Source organism: Camelus ferus, chromosome 1 (genome assembly GCF_009834535.1).
Source record: "Camelus ferus isolate YT-003-E chromosome 1, BCGSAC_Cfer_1.0, whole genome shotgun sequence".
Lineage (NCBI taxonomy): Eukaryota > Metazoa > Chordata > Mammalia > Artiodactyla > Camelidae > Camelus > Camelus ferus.
Window position 1 is genome coordinate 104879156 of NC_045696.1, and position 6000 is coordinate 104885155.

The following is a 6000-nucleotide window of genomic DNA, read 5'->3' on the forward strand; positions in this document are numbered from 1 at the left end:
GCCAACCCTTTGAGGCATGGTCTGCAGCAGAGAGTGAACTGGGGGCCCTGCAGGCAGAGGGGGGGTTGGCAGGATTAGGAAAGGCTTCCTGGAGGAGGTGATACCCCAGCTGAGCCTTGGCCACTCAACCAGACATTTATTTATTGAGCACCTACTGTGTACAAACACTGTGCTCGATGTTGAGGCACATCAAGCCCTGAATGTTACCATGTCACTTCCAATCTCAAGAATCCACAGTGGCTTGCTCGCTCTAGTCACCCATTGTTGTGCTCATTCAGTACATTTCTGCCTCACTGATATGACTTCCCCAATGTGGCCTGTCTCTCCTCTTCCGCTGGCGAGCAAGCATCTTTCTTCCCAGAATACTCCTCCATTCTAGATGCCCTCCCCCCATCCAAATTCAGCCCAAAGCCATCAGCGCTCCCCAGGTCAGCCTCTTTCCTGGCCTTCCTTCTATATCGATGGCAGGTACCACCGTGCACATCTTCTCCTGATGAGACAGGCATGAGGGGCACCCCAGAGATTTCACTGCCACTCATACTCCTCAGCCTCCTTTGAGGCGGGGAAACATTTCCTTCTTCTTTTACTTTACTGTACCAACGACAACTCCAGATGCCAAGCAGACAGGAGGACTGATAAACGAGGTGCTGAAAATGAGATGTTTCCTCTCACTTGTTACCACCTTTCTAAGATAAGCACCAAACCAGAGTGTGCTGTGTTTTCTTGCTCAAGGAGTCGGAAGGGGAAAAGGCATCATTCACTGAGGATCTAGTCTGTTCTGGATGCTGTAGTTTTACCCATCTTTTAATCTCCACCATCACCCTGAAAGGAAGCATTTTTATTTCCTCATTGCATGTACAGAAACCAAGGCTTAAGGAGATAGGTTAACCTGCTTGGTCTCACCACTAGGAAGAGGCAAAACTGGGATTTAAACACAGCTAGGTGATTCTGAAATCTAAGCTCGTCTTCCTCTGCCAAGCTCTTTCTCAAGAACACATGCCCTTTTCTACTTCCAAAGACTCGCTAAATGCTGCAATCTGGAAAGATAAACAGAGCAGTGTTTGCCGTATGGTGGTGGCTCGAAATCAGGTGAAAATCCAGGACCTCCTCAAGGGAGAGCTGGACCCCTCCGAGCCCGGGTTTAAACAAACAAGATAAGCAGAATAAGAAAATGGTTTCTGGACACTGCCATCCATCTCTGGGAAGCCTTCGATAGGAGGCAGCTAGTGATGAAGTGGAATGAAATTCGGAGGGAAAAAAAGATGAAAATGGAGGTTTACACATCACTGAGCTGCCTTCCAATCTAGAGGGAAAATCCAACATTAATAAAACAGAAAACCTTCAACAAAATCAAAGCCAATTTTTCTGTCAAGTTCAGAAACAACAGTGCATAAAGCTGCAGGCGTTTCCCAGGTGTGTTCCAGAAATAGCCATGCTTCTGAGTTGGGTGGAAATCAAATCTGGGGTAAGCTGGTCCCTGCTACCCAGGCAGGGAGAGCTGCCTCTGTGGCTGCAGGATGGAATAGGACATCAGCTTTAAGTTTTCCTCCTAAACGCCCTTCCCAGGGCCATCCTTGATAGGGAGTGAGCCGTAGTCAACAAAGGCTTAATTACATAGGGAAGCGCTTGGTGAATCAGCCTCTCCTAATAGAAGAACACACACACACACACACACACACACACACACACACACACACACACAGTGTGCAGGGGCCCCCAGCCAGACCCACTTTTGTTCTATTAGTCAAATGGGGATGCTTTTGTCTCCTCATCTGGTACCAGAGACAGCGGGCAGGTAGGTGTCAGTGGTGTGAGAAGTGGTTACAAAGAAAATTTATGTGTCAGACAGATCTAGTTTAGGGGGAGGGGGAGGTAGTTAGGCTTATTTATTTATTTTTAATTTTTTTTTAATGGAGGTACTGGGGATTGAACCCAGGACCTCGTGCATGCCAAGCATGTGCTCTACCACTGAGCTATACCCTCCCCCTTGCTTTTGAAAGTCATTCCCACCACCAGTAAGTGTGTGGTCTTGAATTTGTGCATCTTATATTCCTTACCTGGCCCCTTGGGGTGCAATCTCATTGTCTCAGTGTCTTAGCACCCGTCAAGGAGGGAAGAGCATGCCTAGTTCTTGGCTTAAAGTAAGAACTACACAAAATGCCAGTATGTAAAGTTCTTGGTATAGGGAGGGTGCTTGATAAATGCCTAGCCTCCTAGCTCTGCTCACTCTCCCTAGATTTTGCCTGTTCCTTTTTGTTTTCTTTTTATTAGAGTTGATTTACAATGTTGTGTTAGTTTCTGGTGTACGGCATAGTGGTTCAGTTACACAAATACATATATATATTCTATTCATATTCTTTTCCATTATAGGTTATTACAAGATATTGAATACAGTTCCTTTTGCTGTACAGTAGGACCTTGTTGTTTATTTCTTTTATACACAGTAATGTGTTATCTGTTAATCCCAAACTCCCAATTTATCCCTCCACCCTAACTTTCCCCTTTGGTAACCATAAGTTTATTTGCTGTCTGTGATAGTCCATTCTTAAAGGCCCAGCTCACCCTCACCTCCTCCAGGAAGCCTGCCCTGACTATTCAGGTCCCCAAGGACCTCTCCTTTCCATGAGCTCTATGGTACTATTGGTCACCACCAGCCCCTCATGGCCACTCACCATCTTGCCCCGTGAGGGAGAAGGGTATGTGTGTACTGGGAATTCCCAGCCAGACTGAGTTGCCTGAGAACCAACAGTGGTAACCCATCAGGATTGGGCCCAAGCCTCACTCTGAGTAAGCAGTTAGTAAAAATGTATCCACAGCTAAGGCATTCAATCATCCAAGAAGGGTTTTCAATGACAGAGAGGTTCCTCACATGCATTGAGCCCCGACCATGTGCCAGGCACTCGACAGTAACCATCTCGTTCCATCCTACAACAGCCCTTGGAGACATGTATTAACAAGTCCGTTTCACAGATGAAGAAACTGAGGCTCATGGAAGTAAGCTAGTTGTTTCCCCCAAGCCAAGAGGCTCAGAGGGGCGGGAATTGAGGAAGGAAGGGAAGGTGAGATGGGTTATGGCGAGTGATGAAGACGGACGCAGACACGAAGGGCTCTTCTCTATTGAGCCCCGTGGTGAGTGGCTCTGAGCTGGCCTCACACACATCCCTTCCCTGAGGGTTCCCCACCACATTGGAGGTGTCTGGTGCTCTTGGGATTTGCTGTACGCTTCTGTTTATCATGCCTGGTGAAAGCTAGTGAGAGAGTTACTGTGGCCCTGACCTCTGTCCTCACCCAGCTGACCAGTCAGTTTATCCTCAGATACAATCCAGTAACTCCAGAGAACTAGAATTGGAACTAGATTGCTTTCCTCTAATAAAATTTACAGTGTATACAAATTCAATTACATCATTGTGGGTGCCAACAGCGGCTGAGAGGCCAGGGTCACTTACACACATCCATCACCAGGGTGCAGAGAGTCAGGGGTGTGAAATTACCTCCCACCCAGAGCCCAGAGGCTGACGGAGGCACAGCGGGGGCACAGCGGGGCTGCTGACTAGGAGGGCTGGCTTCTTGGGCAGGGGGCTGCTTGTGCTCAGGGAACACCCTGCAGCAGGAGTGGCAGGGAGCCTACCCAGATGCACTGGGCAACCTGCCTGCCAGCACCACCCATGGGAGGAGAGTGTGCTCACCCCTGGGGGCCCCTGGTTGGCTGTGTTTTCCTGATGGCAGCTGTGTCTGTCCCTACCACATGGCCCGGGGGAGGGAGAAACAATGTGGTGTGCCCAAATCCAAGGCATGCTATTTAATCGTCCCAAAATCCTCATTGTACAGAAGTGAGGCTGTCAGAGAAGGAAAGTGGGCTCAGAGAGGTTAGGTAACCTGTCCAAGGCCACACAGCCTGTAAATTGACAAGCTGTGCCTGGAACCCAGGTTTGTTGGGCTCTAAGCCCACACCAAGGGTTTTCCAAGCTGGAGGAAGAAAGAGCTTCATTTTAAAAGGGAAGCTCAGGGAGGCCAATGCTTCCCTTAGAGGGTATTTCCAAACCCACTTCATGGTGGTGGGAGATACAGCTGGCTAGAAATAAGTATTTTAAACAAGTGCTTCCCTTCTCCCCTCCCTCCAGGGAGTCTTATGATCTGGCAAGTCTAGTAAACATAGACTTACAAGAGTAAACTTAGAATGGGGTTGGGAGCAGGTTTAGATCCTGTGATAGTTTGATACCAGAAATATTTGAAGAAAGTATTGGCCCTCTGCATGGGCCCAGCCAGCCAGGCCTGGAGAGGGATAAACAGACTTCAGTTCTCCATCCACTGAGGGTCATTTGACCTCAAGCAAATCATTTAAACCCTCTGAGCCTCAGTTTTCACTCAGGCAGTGGCTTTAGAGAGTGGTCCCCCGACAAGTAGGACCAGCAGCACCCAGGAACTTGAGAGAAATGGGAATTTTCAGTCCCCACCCCCGACCTACTGCATCAGCAGCTCTAAGGTAGGGCCCCACCATCTGTGTTTCCAGCCGTCCAGGGAATACTGGTGCAGTGGCCCTCACACTGGAGTCACCTGGGGAATTTCTACAACAGTCCTGGAACCCAGGCCACACTCCCGACCAATGACATCACCATCTCTGGTGTAAATGAGGTGAGCCTGGGTCTCACTACTCTGTTGAAGCTCCCCAGGTGATGCCAGGTGTGCCGTTCTCTGGAGATGGTCACACAGTCCTTGCAGGAAGTGGAGAGCTGGGACTGAGAGCACAGATGGAAAAACACGAGTGTGAACGAGGCCTCCTTATGGCCCCTGCTCCTCCCTCCCTTGTCCTCTGCCTATTGGGCAAGGCCCAGCGAGCGTGCCGGTGGGGTGTGGATGACGATGAGGGAGCTTCTTACAAGACGCACAGTGTCCATGGAGGATGGTCAGAAACTGGCCAAAGTCAGGGAGGGTGTTCAACTTTGACTGTAACAGGGCTCCATAAAAGTCTGTGATATTTCATTCAGGATGGATTGTTTGCCATTCATCAGGAAAAGTCCAGAAGGTCTACAAATGTGTGCAAATCCCACTGGCCCTAAGACTGATGGCTTCTCTTGACAGCCTCTCCCAGAGCAATTTGCCATTTAAAGCCCAGTTCTACCAAAGACCTTGAAGCTGTTCCCACCAGCAGCCTGGCCTGGGCTTTGAACAGGTATCAGATGCCGTGTTTCCTGCTCCCTTGGCCTCAGGTCCCAGCCAGGGCATGCTGGAAACTGTGCAAGCCAGGGCAACCTCCGAAGGCTGCTCTGTGGGGGCTTCTCTTGTGGTTGGTCCAGTGCTGTGTTTCTTTCTTTGATGTTACTGAACGTTTGCATCCCTGTTCACCCCTGCTTGGCTCCCTTGCCCCCTTGTTGGGTTGGGTTTAACCAAAGGGAGGTACCGGCGGAAACTGAAACGGCAGGAGGAGTGAGAGGTGGGGGTGCTGGTTCCTCTGGCTCCCCTTCATTGGTCCTGGTGTGGGCCCTGCTCCTCTACAGAGGGGCTCAGCTCCTGCAGGCTGGCCTCTCTTCCACTGGGCAGGGCCCAGTTACAGCTCCTGCTAACTGCTCTCGCCCCTCCTCACTCAGCCGGGGGTGCTAGCAGCCGCGGTGCTGCGAGGCCTGGGCTCCACTCTCCCTTAAGGGTGTCCCTTCAACTTACCCACAGTTGTTTTTTGGTTTTTGGGTTTTCTTGACAATAGGTTGTTTATCTGGGAAATGATCCCAGGAAACATTGTAACAAATTGGGAAAGTGAGATAGGGAAGAAAAGGAGCCAATAAAGGTATATTATTTTTACAGTTGTCACTGTGGGTGAGTGAAGCTTAACTCCACTTGGGAACCTTGATGGCCAATGTAGGACATGCCCATAGTTATCCGACTTCCATCATTTACTGGCTGAGGGCTGCTGGGTGGAAACTAATTTCTCTGGCACTTTTTTTTATTGTCATTTTTAAAAAATTACATTACAGTCGATTTACACTGTTGTGTTAATTTCTGGTGTAC

General features: G+C 49.4%; 1 protein-coding gene and 1 non-coding gene across 5 annotated transcripts in view; both read right to left on the bottom strand.

Annotated features, from left to right (window-relative positions):
• CLSTN2 (calsyntenin 2) overlaps nucleotides 1-6000 on the bottom strand; it is a 578332-nt gene that overhangs the window by 475025 nt on the left and 97307 nt on the right. The window lies entirely within an intron of this gene.
• On the bottom strand, nucleotides 1912-1983 carry TRNAA-GGC. Its single transcript has one exon. It is a non-coding gene; the product is annotated as a tRNA-Ala (tRNA).